Genomic DNA, 18881 nt, shown 5'->3' on the forward strand with positions numbered 1-18881 from the left:
CCATTTACACCTCATCTAGAGCCATCTTTTGTTTCTTAACTTGTCCCGTTACCATCTCCTTTTGCCTTGCACCATCATCCCTTTTCCCTTTTAATCTCTCCTGCCTTCCAGCCTATCACAGACCTTCCCTTTTGTTCTTTCCCCCCCTCCCCCCTCTCCCTGCCCCACACTTGCTTAAAAATCTGTTACTTCTCCAACTTTTTCCAGTTCTGACGAAGGGCCATCGACCTGAAACGTTAACTCTGTTTCTCTCTCCACGGATGCTGCCTGACCTGCTGAGCGGTTCCAGCATTTCCTGTTGTTGTTTCACTATTTCCTTTAACTCTCTTTAATTTCAAACACCACTCACCCCAGCGATCACTCGGAGGAGTATGTTTCCATCTGTATGAGTGATCAAAGCCGGCCGCAGTTCCCTTGCAAGTTGGCGAAGTTTGTCCCGAAATGCACTCTTTTTATGATACAAAGATCATACCCGTGACACTTGACTGACCCAACTCCCCCCCTTAGCTTGTACCAACTTAATCTTGTCTGTTTCTGCGAATCTATAGAGTGCTTGGTTTGATCACTTCTCCATCCTGGGTCAGTGAATAGTCCATTATCACACAAAGGTGTTTTGATGGGGAAAAGTTCCGGGCTTATCAGCATTCCGAAAGGTTGGTGAATGTGTTCTTCTAAACTCTAGAGAATGTAGGCCTAGTCTCCTCATAGGACAATCCCCCCATCCCAGGAACCAGTCTGGTGAACCTTCGGTGCACTCCCTCTATGGCAAGTATATCCTTCCTTAGGTAAGGAGACCAAAACTGTACACAATACTCCAGGTGTGGTCTCACCAGGGCCCTATATAATTGCAGTAAGACGTCTTTACTCTTATATTCAAATCCTCTTGTAATAAAGGCCAACATACCATTTGCTTCCCTAATTGCTTGCTGTACCTGCATGTTAACTTTCAGTGATTCGTGTACAAGGACACCCAGATCCCTCTGAACACCAACATTTCCCAATCTCTCACCATTTAAAAAATACTCTGCTTTTCTATTTTTCCTACCAAAGTAGATAACTTCACATTTCTCCACATTATATTCCATTTGCCATGTTCTTGCCCACTCACTTAGCCTGTCTATATCCCCTTGAAGCCTCCTTGCATCCTCCTCACAACTTACATTCCCACCCAGCTTTGTATCATCAGCAAACTTGGATTTATTACATTTGGTCCCCTCATTCAAATCATTGATGTAGATTGTGAATAGCTGGGGCCCAAGCACTGATCCTTGCGGTACCCCTCTAGTTACAGACTGCCAACCCGAAAATGACCTGTTTATTCCTATTCTGTTTCCTGTCCATTAACCAATCCTCAATCCATGCTAGTATATTGCCACCAATCCCATGAGCCCTAATTTTGTTTAATAACTTCTTATGTGGCACCTTATCGAAAACCTTCTGTAAATCCAAATACACCACATCCCCCTTATCTATTCTGCAAGTTACAACCTCAAAAAACTCTAACAGATTTGCCAAACAGGATTTCCCTTTCATAAACCCATGTTGACTCTGCCCAATCCTATTATTATTTTCTAAGTGCCCTGTTACTACGTCCTTAATAATAAATTCTAGCATTTTCCCTACTACTGAGGTCAGGCTAACTGGTCTGTAGTTCCCGTTTTCTCTCTCCCTCCTTTCTTAAATAGTGGGGTTGCATTTGCCACCTTCCAGTCCGCAGGAACCATTCTAGAATCTATGGAATTTTGGAAAATGGCAACCAATGCATCCACTATCTCTCTAGCCGCCTCTTTCAAAACCCTAGGATGTAGGCCATCAGGTCCAGCTCCTCCACCACCGGCGCACCGTGGCTGCAGTGTGCGCTATCTACAGGATGCGCTGTAGCAACTCACCAAGGCTTCTTCGAAAGCACCTCCGACTACCCAGAAGGACATGGGCAAGGTCAGATACATGGGAACTCCACCACCTCCAAGTTCCCCTCCAGGTCACACACCGTTCTGACTTGGACTTGTACCCCCACCCCCCGCTGTTCCTTCACCATCGGCGGCCTAAAATCTTGGAACACCTTACCTAACAACCTTCACCGCACGGACCGCAGAGGTTTATGAAGAAGGGAAACTAAGAGTTGGGCAATAAAGGCCGGCCTTGCCAGCGACGCCCACACCTCAAGAAAAACCCATGCCATTGTCCCAGCTTCACATGACTGAACGAAAGTAGATTATTTTAAACATACAAGTTAATCTACCCACCACAGTAGTCAGAGCCTGAAGTACAAACTGGAGCTTTATCCTTTGTCTTCATGTTGGAGAAACCGGATGGTACAGTTCTCATCAGTCATTACGGATTTGAAAGGGACTTGAAATCTGAGGCTTGGAAGGTTGCCTGATACTGCAATTTACATCGCTGCACCGCAGACTGAATCCAGGCCAAGCTCAAGGGAGGAATGCCTCCTCTCTCTGCCTTGCTTCAAGGCTCCTTTCATACAATGAGCTTGGGCAGGGTCAACCCAACTTCTAGTGAGCCTTGAGCGCAAAACTGTCAATAAACTGGAATAAAAGCGGCAATCTCACTCAGAGTGCCCATAGCAACAGTCACGCTGGTAATTGGAGTTACCTAATCAATGGCTTCAGGTATTTAAAAAAAAACTTGGATTGGAGCCTAACACATCAGTTGCTCTTCTAGTATCTCTGTGTCTGGCGTCATTTATCAGCTTTTTGGACAAGTTGGGTGATTGGGCAGATGCATGGCAGATGCAGTATAATGTGGATAAATGCGAGGTTATCCACTTTGGTGGCAAAAACGGGAAGGCAGATTATTATCTGAATGGCAATAGATTGGGAGAAGGGGAAGTGCAACAAGACCTGGGTGTCCTTGTGCACCAGTCGCTGAACGTAAGCATGCAGGTGCAGCAGGTGGTTAAGAAGGCAAATGGTATGTTGGCCTTCATAGCGAGAGGATACGAGTACAGGAACAAGGATGTCTTGCTGTAGTTGTACAGGGCCTTGGTGAGACCACACCTTGAGTATTGTGTGCAGTTTTGGTCGCCTTATCTGAGGAAGGATGTTCTTGCCATGGAGGGAGTGCAGCGAAGATTCACCAGACTAATACCTGGGATGGCAGGAATGACGTATGAGGAGAGATTGGGTCGATTGGGCTTATATTCGCTGGAGTTTAGAAGAATGAGAGGGGATCTCATTGAAACTTATAAAATTCTAACAGGACTAGACAGACTAGATGCAGGAAGGATGTTCCCGATGGCGGGGGAGTCCAGAACCAAGGGTCACAGTCTAAGGATAAGAGGTAAGCCATTTAGGACTGAGATGAGGAGGAATTTCTTCACCCAGAGAGTGGTGAACCTGTGGAATTCTCTACCACAGAAGGCAGTTGAGGCCAATTCATTAAATATATTCAAGAAGGAGTTAGATATATTTCTTAAGGCTAAAGGGATCAAGGGATAGGGGGAGAAAGCAGGGACCGGGTACTGAATTTGGATGATCAGCCATGATCTCATTAAATGGCGGAGCAGGCTCGAGGGGCCGAATGGCCTACTCCTGCTCCTATCTTCTATGTTTCTATGTTTCTTCAGCCTCGGGACAGCAGGTGCTGTTGTTAAAAACAGAAAATGCTGGAAACACTCAGCAGGTCAGGCAGCATCCGTGGAGAGAGAGAGAGAAACCGAGTTAACGTTTCAGGTCGATGACCTTTCGTCAGAACTGGAAAAAGTTAGAGATGTAACAGGTTTTAAGCAAGTGCAGAAGCTGGGAAAGGGGGGGAGGAAAGAATAAAAGGGAAGGTCTGCGATAGGGTGGAGGGCGAGAGTGATTAAATGAAAAATGGGATGATGGTGCGAGGCAAATGGAGATGGTAACGGGACAAGTAAAGGAACAAAAGATGGGTCTAGAGGAGGTGTAAGTGGCAATGGTAGAATCATTTCCAGTACCTGCTGTCTGAAAAAATGGGAACAGAGATTATGATCTGAAATTGCTGAACTCAGTGTTGAGTCCGAAGGCTGTAAAGTGCCTAATCGAAAGGTGACGTGTTGTTCCTCGAGCCCATCTTTTGCTTCTCTACTTATCCCATTACCACCCCCTTTTGCCGTGCACCATCATCCCTTTTGTCATACAATCACTCCTGCCGTCCATCCTATCTCAGACCTTCCCCTTTGTCCTTTCCACCTCCCTTTCCCCTGGCTCTGTACTTGTGTGGCAGAGCCACCAAGGGGTTCTTATATTGTTGTACCTAATTGCCTGTAACACAGTCAATCGGTATCTGTATTCGTTTGCTGCATGTTAACAGCGCGGTCTCTAAAGGGTTAAGACCAAGTGCGATGACGTCATCACGTGGGTCACGTGACGTTCCCAACGGCGGGAAACGTGATGAGACGCCAGACTGAGGAGCCTCCCCTCTCAGTCCTCGTGGAGCCAGCTTTAAGCAAAGAGCTGTGTTTGAGTTCTCCTGTATTTTTGAATGTTACTTCCACCAGTTTGCATTAAACATTGTTTTGGTTAGCTGATTGCCTTGCTCTTAGTAATTTCATCAGGAATTCACGAATTCCTACAGTGGTGACCCCGATTCTTCGCGGACGATCTTCGCGGAGAAAGCGAGACGCAGTGGCATGATGGAGGCCAACGTAGTGGCTTTGAAACTCCCTCAGTTCTGGGAACAACAGGCGGCCTCCTGGTTTGTGCAAGCGGAGGCTCAGTTCGAGCTCCGGAACGTAGTGCAGGATCAGACCCGTTACCTCTACGTGGTCTCCGCACTCGACAGCTCCACGGCTTCGAGAATCATCAGCCTGCTGGAAAATCCCCCGGCCGACAGCAAGTACGACACCCTTAAGGCACGGCTTATCCAGGTATTCGGCCTCACAAAGTCGGAACGCGCACGGCGGTTACTCACGCTGCCTGGGTTAGGCGACTCCAAGCCGTCGGAGTTAATGAGCCAGATGCTCACGCTCCTTGGTTCAGAACTGCAGTGTTTCCTATTTCGGGAATTGTTCCTGAGCCAATTGCCCGCGCAGGTGCAGGCAGCCCTCGCGAGGTCGGAAACTGCAGATTGTGTGGCGCTCGCGGCCGAGGCTGACAAAATTTACGCCGTCATGCAACAATACTGCGCTGCCTCGAGGCCTCCCTCCCAGAAATGCCCCGCCCTGATGCCTCCACCTGCCAGTTCATCAACTGCCCAGCACATTCCTCTCCGGGAATATAGGAGTCGTTCGAACAGGCTTGTCCGACCTCCTCTTCGATTGACTGCCATTGTTAAGGACAATTCTGGGGGGGGACGCATGTGGCAGAGCCACCAAGGGGTTCTTATATTGTTGTACATAATTGCCTGTAACAAAGTCAATCGGTATCTGTATTCGTTTGCTGCATGTTAACAGCGCGGTCTCGAAAGGGTTAAGACCAAGCGCGATGACGTCATCACGTGGGTCACGTGACGTTCCCAACGGCGGGAAACGTGATGACGTCATGACGTCAGACTGAGGAGCCTCCCCTCTCAGTCCTCGTGGAGCCAGCTTTAAGCAAAGACCTGTGTTTGAGTTCTCCTGTGTTTTTGAATGTTACTTCCACCAGTTTGCATTAAACATCGTTTTGGTTAGCTGATTGCCTCGCTCTTAGTAATTTCGTCAGGAATTCACGAATTCCTACACTTGCTTAGAAACTGTTAAAATCTCTTAACTTCTTCCAGTCCTGACGAAGGGTCATCGACCTGAAACGTTAACTCTCTTGTTTCCCTCTCTCTCTCCACAGAGGCTGCCCGACCCGCTGAGCGTTTTCCAGCCTTTTCTGATTTTATTTCAGATTCCCAGCCTCCGCAGTATTTGGCTTTTGTTTCAGTGTGTGTTTTGTCACTTTTCAAGGTGAGATTAGAGAAAATATCAAGTTCTACTTTTTAACCCTTTTAAAAATAGTACAGCACAGAAGGAGGCCATTCGGCCCATCGAGTCTGCGCCGGCTCTTTCGAAGAGCAATCCCGTTAGTCCCACTCCCCCGCTCTTTCCCCATATCCCTGCAATTTTTTCTCCTTCAAGTATTTATCCAATCCCCTTTTGAAGTCTACTATTGAATCTGTATCCAGCACCCTATCAGGCAGCGCATTCCAAATCCTAACCACTCGTTGCGTAAAAATGTTTTTCTTCATGTCGCCTCTGGTTCTTTTGCCAATCACCTTAAATCTGTGTCCTCTGATCATCGACCCTTCAGCCATTGGAAACAGTTTCTCTTTATTTACTCTGTCTGAAACCTTTGTGATTTTAAACAACTCCATCAAATCTCCTCTCAGCCTTCTCTGCTCTAAGGAGAACAACTCCAGTTTCTCCAGTCTATCCACTGACGTGTAAGCCCTCATCCCTGGAACCATTCTAGTAAATCTCTTCTGTATCCTCTCCAAAGCCTTCATGTCCTTCCTAAAGTGCGGTGTCCAGAATTGGACACAATCCTCCAGATGATTGCTAATTCTGCAACCAGTAGAGTTACACCATTTTTTTGATGTCTCTCTTTATCACTCTGGTATACTGGGGTGCGTTATTGAGACTGGGGAAATCATTATTTTTGTTGGTCAACTGGGAATCTGATACATCACCCTGCTGAGAGTCTCCAAACCTAACTACTGAGAAATCACACAGGTACAGTAGCTGGTCTGCTGTGGAGTATTATTCCCACTGAGACACACTCCACTTACCCAAACCCAAATAACAGGTTGGCGAGAAACAAGACTTCAGAACCCTGACGTGCGCATGTGAGTACCACTGTTTAACCAGCTAAAGCAACACCGCTCACCAGCTCAGGGCACTGGTAAGCTTCCAACTTCTTGTCCAGCCAGGATTACCTCCCCTCCCCACATTAGACCCATTTGACACGGTTAGCTGAAGCCAAGAAGGAAGAACCTCAGTCCCCAGAGATAGGTCCACCCTTCTAAGTCCCATCGGTGAGCTATACAGTCTGGTCAATAACCTGGGTATCTAGGAGTAATGTGGGTATATTTTTTATCCACACTTTTGGTTTGTGCCTTTTCTTTTTTTCTCTCTCCCACATGGCAGCTGTCTCTCACTCTGCCAGCACATTTCACACTTCATCTAGAGCCATCCTTTGTCTCTTTACCTGTCCTATTACCATCTCGTCTCGCCTTGAATATCTCTTAATGTCTCTTCACCTCCCCGACCTTCCCTTTTGTTCTTTCATCCCCTCCCCCATTTCCCAGCCCCCAAACTGGCCTTTTAATCTGTTTCATTTCCTGCTTTTTTTCCAGTTCTGACGAAGGGTCTTCGACCTGAAACGTTTACTCTGTTTCTCTCTCCACGGATGTTGCCCTGGCCTGCTGAGTTTTTCCAGCGTTTTCTGTTGTTATTTCCGATTTCCAGCATCCGCAGTATTTTGCTATCGTCGTAGTACTGTGGGCCTGCCTGATTCAGGTACCGCGTTATTGCATTTACCATAGAGGATAAACTCACACACAGTCTCCCAAATGCAATACATGTCAGCTTGGAGTTAATGCAACCACAAAGAGACCCATCTTAACCACCCTCTTCCCCAAAGGAAAGATATTCATTAGTTGATTAGGCTTAAGCTGTTTAGGGCAGGTACCATGAAACATAAACCTGGGATTAAGGCACCTTGCTGAGAGTGGAAGGGAGGGAGTCGACCTCTAGTTCATGCTACCCCTGTTACAAATGTTGTGAAAAGGAGATTCACATTTCGAAGGTCCTGGGAATAAATGAGTCACAGTAGGAGTCAGTGCAAACCCAAAATCAGAGATGCAAATCAGCTCTTTATAGAGGCAACTTCACCAATTCCACAATCCCAGTACAGAAGCTAAACTCAAAGGGAGACAGAGCAACAACTGTAGTCCCGATACTCTGACCATGGCTCTCTTTGAGTGTGGGATTACTGAATTTGCATTAATTTAATTTCTCGTTATGTTGGCTTGCTACGATTTAACAGGTATTGATGGAGAATCAGTGGCCCGTATTGTTATGTAATAAACACACCTAGTAATACAGGAAACTCTCGTTTAAACGGCACCTAAATATCCGGAATTCTCTATTAACCGGCAAAATTCAGACTCCGAAAACAACACCTCAATACCCGGAAATGTTGCCGAGCCCGAGTCCGAGTCTCCCGCGGTGGCCGAGTTAGTCAGTGGGGGGTAGTTCTCCAAACTGCCACTACTTGGCTTCTTGGCGCTGTCGGAAGTCCGAACACCTCAATAACAGGAGTCTGACTCGTTGTTTGTTAAAAGTAGCCTCGGTAGATAACCCTCTCCGTCATCCGGAATTTTTAATCAACCGGCACCATCCTGGCCCTGTCGGTGCCGGATACCAGAGAGTTTCCTGTACAGCAATTAAACTTCTCTACTCATCGTTACATAACTCCGGCACATCAAGTTCATTTTAAAAGGGGTGTTAATTGTATTCAGAAGGTAGGTATTAATTGAGGACTCTCTTGTGTTCATATATATGGGAGCAGGCTCGGGATGGGAAGAAGCTGAATTTGCCGGGTGCACCATATGTAATGTGTGTCTCTCCGTAAATAAAGGCTTGTAAGTGACTGAAGACTAGGCTCTAGTATTCCAGGTGAAACAGCGATTTACTTGTACTTCTTGCAATTTAGTATACTGTATTCGCTGCTCACGATGCGGTCTCCTCCACACTGGGGAGATCAAATGCAGATTGGGTGACCGCTTTGCGGAACACCTCCGTTCAGTCCGTAAGGGTGACCCCGAGCTTCCGGTCGCCTGTCACTTTAATTCTCCGCTCCACTCCCACTCTGACCTCACTGTCCTTGGCCTCTTACACTGTTCCAATGAAGCTCAACGTAAGCTCGAGGAACAGCACCTCATCTTTCGATTAGGCACTTTACAGCCTTCTGGACTCAACATCGAGTTCAACAATTTCAGACCATAACATCTGCCCCTATTTTTTTTTCACCTGGCAGCTGTTGATGATTCTGCCATCGCCATTTACACTTCATCTAGAATCATCTTTTGTTTCTTAACTTGTCCCATTACCATCTCCTTTTGCCTCGCACCATCATCCCTTTTGTCTTTTAATCTCTCCTGCCCTCCATCCTATCACAGACCTTCCCTTTTGTTCTTTCCTCCCCTCCTCCCTCTCCCTGCCCCCACACTTGCTTAAAAACCTTTTACATCTCCAACTTTTGTCCAGTTCTGACGAAGGGCCATTGACCTGAAACGTTAACTCTGTTTCTCTCTCCACAGATGCTGCCTGTGACCTGCTGAGTATTTCCCACATTTTCTGTTTTTATTTCAGATTTCCAGCATCTGCAGAATTTTGCTTTTGTTCCAGTATTCTATCCTTCACCACCTGGCGATGTGACTTTTTATACAGGGTGCAGTGTAACCTTGGTTATCCACAGCCCCATTATCGGCAGTCTCGATCACCCAAAAAAAACATTCATTTGTGGCGTTGCCTGGCTCAAAGATATACCTTCATGCAACTTGCAACATTAAGAATGATTCACTGATAAATGACATGTCAGGACGAGTCATATTTGAGAGCCAAAAAAATGTGCAAGCATTAAGAAATCAAATGGGAGTGGTTTGCAGTTTGACTTCCAAATTATACAAATCAAGTACATTAGAGTTGTAAGTAATCTGTTAAAAGTGAATGGGAGTCAGAGGGCAAAAGCCTTTCAAATGTGGAGTCAGCAAGATTTAAGTTATTTTATATATATATTAATTCTTGGGATGTGGGCGTCACTGGCAAGGCTAGAATTTATTGCCCATCTCTAGTTGCCCTTGAGAAGGTGGTGGTGAGCCGCCTTCTTGAGTCCCCATGGTGAAGGTACTCTCACAGCGCTGTTTCGGAGGGAGTTCCAGGATTTTGACCCAGCGACGATGAAAGAAGAAGAAGAAGAACAACTTGTATTTATATAGCGCCTTTAACGTAGTAAAACGTCCCAAGGTGCTTCACAGGAGTATTATAAGATAAAAAATTTGACACCGAGCCACAGAAGGAGATATTAGGACAGGTGACCAAAAGCTTGGTCAAAAAGGTCGGTTTTAAGGAGCATCTTAAAAGAGGAGAGAGAGGCAGAGAGCCAGAGAGGTTTAGGCAGGGAATTCCAGAGCTTAGGGCCCAGGCAACAGAAGGCACGGTCACCAATGGTGGAGCGATTATAATCAGGGATGTTCAAGGAGGCAGAATTAGAGGAGCGCAGATATCTCGGGGGGGGGGGTTGTGGGGCTGAAGGAGATTACAGAGATAGGGAGATGGCGAGGCCCATGGAGGGATTTGAAAACAAGGATGAGAATTTTGAAATCGAGGGGTTGCTTAACTGCGATCTATTTGAACGGGCGATATATGTCCGAGCCAGGATGGTGTGTGACTTGGAGGGGAACTTGGAGGTGATGGTGTTCCCATGCACCTGCTGCCCTTGTCCTTCTAGGTGGTAGAGGTCGCGGGTTTGGGAGGTGCTGCCGAAGAAGCCTTGGCGAGTTGCTGCAGTGCATCTTGTAGATGGTACACACTGCAGCCACGGTGCGCCGATGGTGGAGGGAGTGAATGTTTAAGATGCCAAGTGCTGCTTAAAGGTCTCGCAAATAGAAATACAAAAAGTATTTTTGCAGAAACGGTGTTATACATTACATATAGAATGACACAGCACAGAAGGAGACCATTCGGCCCATCGTGCCTGTGCCGGCTCTTTGGTAGAGTTAGCCAATTAGTCCCACTCCGCCCGCTCTTTCCCCATAAACCTGCAATTTTCTCCCTTTCAACTGTTTATCCAATTCTCTTTTGAAAGTTACAACTGAATCTGTTTCCACTGCCATATCACGTAGTTCACCCTATTATGTGGTTTTGTCTTAAAGAGACAGGGTACAAGAGAATTCTTGTTGCCTATTCAGCTCATAAGGACAAAGGTTTGGACACAGGAGAGTGCAGAGAGTTAGGGAATTGGGTAGCACAGTGGGTTAAGTGTCTTTATAGATAACAATTAGTCTATGTGACCTGGAGTAGCTTTGATCGCTGGAGGGGGTCGGAGAGGAATTTTACAGAGTATTGTTTTTCTTTTTGCCTCTCCCAGGAGATTACATGGCTGTGGGGGAGGGAAGAAGGGCTTAGCCATGACTATCCAGCCATCATAGTGTGGGGCAGGCTTGATGGACCAGCTGGTCTTTTCCTGCCCGTCAATTTTGTATGTAAGTGACTGATTAGTACAGAAGATTAAGGAACTGGCGAAGGTGGTGGAGAAGGACAAGGGACTGGTTCTTTACATCCAATGAATAACTTTAGAATTATTGTCACTGTCATTATGTAGAGAAACATGGCAGCCAATTGTGAGGTGAGAGTGACTGCCCTTGACATATAGACAGCATTTTGACCGAGTGTGGCATCAAGGAGCCCTAGTAAAACTGAAGTTAATGGGAATCGGTGGGGGGGGGGGGAAACTTTCTACTGGCTGGAGTCATACCTAGCACAAAAGGAAGATGGTTGTGGTGGTTGGAGGTCAATCATCACAGCCCCAGGACATCGCTGCAGGAGTTCCTCAGGGCAGTGTCCTAGGCCCAACCATCTTCAGCTGCTTCATCAATAACCATCCCACCATCATAAGGTCAGAAGTGGGGATGTTCGCTGATGACTGCACAGTGATCAGTGCCATTTGCAACTCCTCAGATAATGAAGCAGTCCATGCCCGCATGCAACAAGACCTGGACGACATTCAGGCTTGGGCTGATAAGTGGCAGGTAACATTCGCGCCACACAAGTGCCAAACATCGACTATCTCCAACAAGCGAGCGTCTAACCACCGCCCCTTGACATTCAACGGCATTACCATCGCCGAATCCCCCAACATCAATATCCTGGGGGGTCACCATTGACCAAAAACTTAACTGGACCAGCCACATAAATACTGTGGCAACAAGAGCAGGTCAGAGGCTGGGTATTCTGCGGCGAGTGTCTCACCTCCTGACTCCCCAAAGCCTTTCCACCATCTACAAGGCACAAGTCAGGAGTGTGATGGAATACTCTCCACTTGCCTGGATGAGTGCAGCACCAACAAAAGTCAAGAAGCTCGACACCATCCAAGACAAAGCAGCCCGCTTGATTAGCACCCCATCCACCACCTTAAATATTCACTCCCTCCACCACCAGCATACCGTGACTGCAGTGTATACCATCTACAATATGCACTGCAGCAACTTGCCAAGGCTTCTTCGGCAGCACCTCCCAAACCTGTGACCTCTTCCACCTAGAAGGACAAGGGCAGCAGATGCATGAGAACAACACCACCTCCAAGTTCCCCTCCAAGTCACACACCATCCTGACTTGGAAGTATATCGCCGTTCCTTCATCGTCGCTGGGTCAAAGTCCTGGAACTCCCTCCCTAACCGCACAGTGGGAGCACCTTCACCACACGGACTGCAGCGGTTCAAGAAGGCGGCTCACCACCACCTTCTCAAGGGCAATTAGGGATGGGCAATAAATGCTGGCCTTGCCAGCGACGCCCACATCCCATGAACGAATTAAAAAAAACTGTGCACAGCAAGACCCCATAAGCAGCAAATGAGATAACAAAACAAGTTTTTTTGTGTGTATGTTTGTATTTTGAGGAAAGAATGTTCTTCAAATAGTAGCATGGGATCATTAACATCCCCCTAAACAGGCTGACATCTGTCATCGGAAAAACTTCACCTCTGACAGCACAGAAATCTCTCTGAATGCATTCCGAAAACATTTCATACACAATGAATTTGTTTGAAGGGCTGTCATTGTTTTGTAGGCAAACACGACAGACATTTTGCACAGATAGCAAGATTCCACAATCAGCAACTAGACGAATAACTAATTAAACTACTTCTGGTGGCTGTTGAACGAGGGGAGAAAAATAGCCAAGGATACCAGGTGAACTCCCTTGCTCTTGCTCAATAAAGTACCGTGGAATCTTTAGCATCTACTTGAAGAGGCCAAGAGAGGGTCTGCATTAACCGTCAAGGTTTACCCATGAACAGTCACTAATTGAGAGTGGTGGGGGGGGGATGCTGGATGGTGAGAGTGTGGCAACCAGCAAGGAATCAACATCGCTTTGAGAGGAGAGGGAAGGAGACAAAATTAGAGGGAATTTCTTCCTAAATTTCTTCTGCCGTACCACATCATTGCCAGACGGTGGTGGTGTTGCATGCAGCTCACTGGAACTGTTTGCAGACAAGCCCGTCGTTCGGAAGTTGGAACATGTTGATTTATTTAACTCTACTGATCTGAGATGACCCGAGCATAAAACCCTGAGGCTTGAGTAGCTGTGTAATACGTGTGGTCCGTGCTCTTTCAGCTGCGCTGTGTTTGCACAAGTCGCACTGCGGTTCCTTCGTGCTCAATAGTGCAGTGTTGGGACCGAGCACCCAAATGCTTCGCACTGGACAGTGGAGTTATACTGTAAATGCTGCGTGTCAGGGCACAACTAGGGGGGTCGCCAACCCTCCAGGATTGCCCTGGAGTCTCCAGGGCACTGCGGCGAGCAAGACCCGAGATCTTTGAACACTTTCGCCTTTCAGATATGAAAATCTTGAAATCGGGAAATAAAAGGCTGTTTGACCGAGACTCAAGAACCCTCCAATGGGGTAACGAAGAGTCTGTTCGCTTTCCAATTGGCCGTGGGAAGGCGGGACGCCGCGAGGATGGACATGTTGGGTGAACAATGGCGGGAGCGCGGGTGTTTGACTTGTTAATGGAAACTAAAATCGGGAGAGATACATAACGGATGGCTGGATCGATATCGCCCGTTTTACACTAGCGCCCAAAGTCAAAATGATCTCCCATAATTCTAGCAGCGGTGGGCAGTTGAAATCACGTTACACCAATGCTAAACTTGTAGTGTGAATGCCTGTTACTTGAACAGAGGCTTTTTAAAAATTCGTTTTATGGGATGTGGGCGTCGCTGGCAAGGCCAGCATTTATTGCCCATCCCTAATTGCCCTTGAGAAGGTGGTGGTGAGCCACCTTCTTGAACCGCTGCAGTCCGTGTGGTGAAGGTGCTCCCACAGTGCTGTTAGGGAGGGAGTTCCAGGATTTTGACCCAGCGACGATGTAGGAACGGCGCTATACCTATAAGTCAGGATGGTGTGTGACTTGTAGGGTTCTCAAAATTCCCGCATTCCCCAAAGTTAAGGACAAAGGGACCCTGTTTGGACAAGTTATTAAAAACAGGGTACCCAAAATGGCTTCTGTAACCTCGTGACCAAAACCGACAGGATTTTTAAAGCAAGGCTCTGCAGACAGGCAGGCCCGGAGACGAACTTAAAATGCAGGAATCTGTGAAAAGGACTCTGAAGCCAGTCAGCCAAAGTAAACACAGAATATGCATTCATTCGTTTTGAACCAGATCAAGCCAGAATGGGCCTAATATCGAGGCCGTTAGGTTTCTGCATATTTAATCGGTAACAGCTCACAGTAGCCATCAAGTCAGGATGGGGACAATTAAGTTTTATCCATGACAAACAACCAGGACATCGGGGCCATTAGACCCGGAGACAACCACTCCAAAAGTCGTTAGAATAAATGGTTGTAATCATTTAAACAAGCCCGCCAAAAGTTAGACAATGGACTGACCTGATTTGGCGCGCAGGTAAGGAGTGGAAGAACGGGTATAATTGTAGGCCCATCAGTGGTAATCGCTCTCTTGACCCTTGCTCCTTCCCTAATCTTTGACCTTGGTCTGCTGCCTCTCATTCTCGTGCCCTGGCCTCGTGGCGGACTCTTTTCTCGCTCCCCGCGCCGCTCAACAACCAAGGACGCCCATTACACCGGGGTCAAAACGTAGGAGGAGAACGAGACCCGAGTTCAAAACCACACAGGACACACAGGCCACAAACGGGCAGACGAGACGAGACGAGACGAGGAAGAAGGTAAACCGGTAAAGGCAGAGAGGGGCAGCAGAAAGATGCATTGGGGACAAACGCCCAGTTATAAGCTGGTGTTTGGTGAATAGTGTAACCCCAATTTAAGAATATGCTGGCATTCGAAGGATGGGTAGCAAAACCGAGACGAACGGCCTAGTTATAAGCTGGCGTTTGTCACAGGGACAGTAATAGCCCGGTTAAAGAATAAACTGGCATTCGAAGCTTGGATAGCAAAATCATTCAGACAGTAAAAACCGCCAACCGACCCCCAACCGCAATATTGCCGCCGACGACCGCCCGAGGGAGAAGAAGAAGAAAACCCATTGCGACGTGACGACGATGGTAGCTGAGGAAAAGGAGGGTGCTTCGCATCAACAACTTCAGCGCCGCGCCCTGAGAGCACGTGGCGACGGGATACCCCAAAGGACAGCAAGAGCAGACCTCAAAACCAACCCAATTAAAGCAACAGGTTTTGGATTGGTGAGCATGAATTCCTGGCCCCTCATAGCTTGATTTAGTTAGGTATAAGGGGTGGGATAAGGATAAGGGGATTATTAATGTAGTTGTTTTCCCTCGATGTGCCGTGTGTTCCCCATTCCTATAAGTGTAATTGTTTTATGCCTGTATTTTTCATACCAGTAATTCTCATGAGATTGCGTTTTATTCTGTTTTAATAAAATTTTGGTTTTCTTACACCAAGCCACTTGTCTACTCGATTTTCTGTATCGCCGCCTGTACCTAAGTCCGGTGTCTAGAACCCAGGGGTGTGGGAGCGATTCGAACCGCTCAAAGGACAGTCAGAGGTGAAGCTGACTGAGCGCACACGCCAGCCCCTACAACTTGGAGGGGAACTTGGAGGTGGTGGTGTTCCCATGCACCTGCTGCCCTTGTCCTTCTAGGTACTAGAGGTCGCGGGTTTGGGAGGTGCTGCCGAAGAAGCCTTGGCGAGTTGCTGCAGTGCATCTTGTAGATGGTACACACTGCAGCCACGGTGCGCCGGTGGTGGAGGGAGTGAATGTTTAAGGTGGTGGATGGGGTGCCGATCAAGCGGGTTGCTTTGTCCTGGATGGTGTCGAGCTTCTTGAGTGTTGTTGCAGCTGCACTCATCCAGGCAAGTGGAGAGTATTCCATCACACTCCTGACTTGTGCCTTGTAGATGGTGGAAAGACTTACTTAAAGGACTATTGTACTAACTGGAGATGCCAGACAAATGAATGGCAGTTCCTGCAATACATTTACTAGCCCTCATTTTTTCTGGTGGGCACTGAGTACTGAGCATTACTGCTCAGTGCCAGGTGGACTAGAATTACAAAGTACGTGTATTTACAGCACAGAAACAGGCCATTCGGCCCAACTGGTCCGTGCCGGTATTTATGCTCCTCCTCCCCCCTTGCTTCATCTCACTCTATCAGCATATCCTTCTATTCCTTTCTCCCTCATGGTACAAGCGGGCACAGCTATAGTGGATACAGGTACAAGTGGACGCTCCGAGTGCAGTACTGAGGGAGTGCTGCATTGTCGGAGGTGCCATCTTTCGGATGAGATGTTAAACCGAGGCCCCGTCTACTCTCTCAGGTGGACGGAAAAAGACCCTATGTCACTATTTTGCAGAAGAGTAGGGGAGTTCTCCTATATTTATCTCTCAGCCAACATCACTGGTCTTTTATCACCTTGCTGTTTGTGGGAGCTTGCTGTGCGCAAATTGGCTGCTGTGTTTCCTACATTACAACAGTGACTACACTTGAAAGGTACATAAGTGGCTGTAAAGCGCTTTGGGTTATCCTGAAAGGCACTATATAAATGCAAATTCTTTCTTTCTTTCAATTTTCATTCAATACAATGAGGCTCTTGTGTTGGGTAATAGGTCCGTGGATGGGCGAGGTTCGACACAGATTGCAATACTCTATAATTTAAGGAAAGCCTTTGGATAGCATTATACTACACTATCAAACAGTGGTTAGCACTGTTGCCTCACAGCGCCAGGGACCCGGGTTCGAATCCGGCCTCGGGCGACTGTCTGTGTGGAGTTTGCACATTCTCCCCGTGTTTGCGTGGGTTTTCTCCGGGTGCTCCGGTTTCCTCCCACACTCCAAAAATGTGCGGGTTAGGTTGATTGGCTATGATAAATTGACGCTTAGTGTTAGGGGGATTAAATACATGGGGTTACAGGGATAGGGTGGGATATGTGTTGGTGTAGGGGTTACGGGGATCGGGTGGGATATGTGTCGGTGCAGGCTCGATGGGCCGAAATGGCCTCTATCTGCACTGTGGGGTTTCTGTGATTCTGTGATTCTGTGAACACTCAACACGGCAGCCAACTCCCTGCCACTCAACAGATTGAAACACAGCAGGAAACTGTGTGAATGGCCTATTGAGTACTGAGTGACACAGTGTGCGCTGGTGTGGCAGTATGATATATCGGCTTAATGTGGTGCTCTGAAGACTACATCATCAAAGGGAGCATGCAGCATGAACCGTAGGAAGCATTCATTCAGCCCCCGAGCGTTCACAAACACACACACCTTCACTTGACCCCAGAACTCTGTTTCCTTCAACGCACCTTCAATGTGGGCGGTGGTACGAGTGTGAAGCATGCTATAGTGTCAGCTGTGGCTCAGTGGGTAGCACTCTCGCTTCTGAGTCAGATAGGTGGTGGGTTCAAGTCTAGCTCCAGAGACCTGGGCTGACACTCCCACGGCACTATTCATAGAAACATAGAAGATAGGAGCAGGAGTAGGCCATTTGGCCCCTCAAGCCTGCTCCGCCATTCAATGCGATCATGGCTGATCATCCAAATTCAGTACCCGGTCCCTGCTTTCTCCCCACATCCCTTGATCCCTTTGGCCTTGAGAAGAGCAGGGGGAGTTCTTCCTGGTGTCCTGGCCAATTTTTATTCCTCAACCAACACCTATCTGTGGTGTGGAGATGCCGGAGTTGGACTGGGGTGTGTTGTGTATGTAATATGTGTGCTACTTTGAACCTATGGACAGGACTGCACTACTTGTTGGGCGTAGTGATACGCAGTACCACTCCTGGCCATAGGGGTATAAATAGTACTGTGGGTACTGATCTCCCCTCAGTTCCCGCCTGTGGGCATGAAGTAAAGACCTACGTGTAGTCCCTACCTCCAACCAGTAAAGACCTGTTTGAGTTATACGTTTAAGTCTTTGTGTTAATTGTTCAATACAATACACATACTTAACACTGGCGACGAGTCAGGTTCTTACCCTGCGGCAGTTATTCCACGGCGGCTTAGTCCACAGACAGGACGTTGAAGAGAGGTTTCAAATCTCACCACCCCACTGGAAGCGACAGGCATTAGGACCCTGAAGCCTCCATCAGCGACTGAAAACGGGAGGACAGAAGACATCCTGCAGCTTTTTCAACCTCGGTGGTGGGTAAGCCAAGCAGCGTTGGCTGCAAAGACAGGGCTGGGGGAAGTCGGAGGTAGAAGGGCGATCGATCGAAATCCCTGATAAGGGCCGCACTCGGGCTGGAAGGCGCAGCGTCGGCAGACACTGAAGGCGCGAGAGCCGCGGTGAAAAGCGCGGGCCATCGATCGCGGCGGAGATAAGGGCCGCACTCGGGGCTGAAGGGAGACGGCGTCGGGGGACGGGTGAAGACCGCCAAGCACGGGAAAACCACCATTTTGTGGGCGGAGGACGACGGCAAGAGCGGGAAGCCGCCATCTTGGATAGAAGTAAAAAAAAAAAAAAAATCTGAGAAATTGCAAATCTGATAAAGTACTACAATGCCTAAACACGGGAATATTAGCAACTTTGATAGTGACATCGAAGATTGGGCCATATATGTTGAACGAGTTAAAAATTATTGTAAGGCCAATAAAATTCGTGAGGCTGATAAAGCACTAACATTATTAAATCTAATGGGTGCGAAGACATACGGGCAATTGAAACACCTGTTATCACCAGATGAACCGGCGGATAAGACGTTCGATGAGATTGTTACTGTCCTGAAAGATCATCTAAACCCCACGCCGCTGATGCTAGCGGAACGATTTAAATTTTACG

Source organism: Somniosus microcephalus, chromosome 31, assembly GCF_052327205.1.
Source record: "Somniosus microcephalus isolate GS21.2 chromosome 31, FLI_Smic_1.0, whole genome shotgun sequence".
Lineage (NCBI taxonomy): Eukaryota > Metazoa > Chordata > Chondrichthyes > Squaliformes > Somniosidae > Somniosus > Somniosus microcephalus.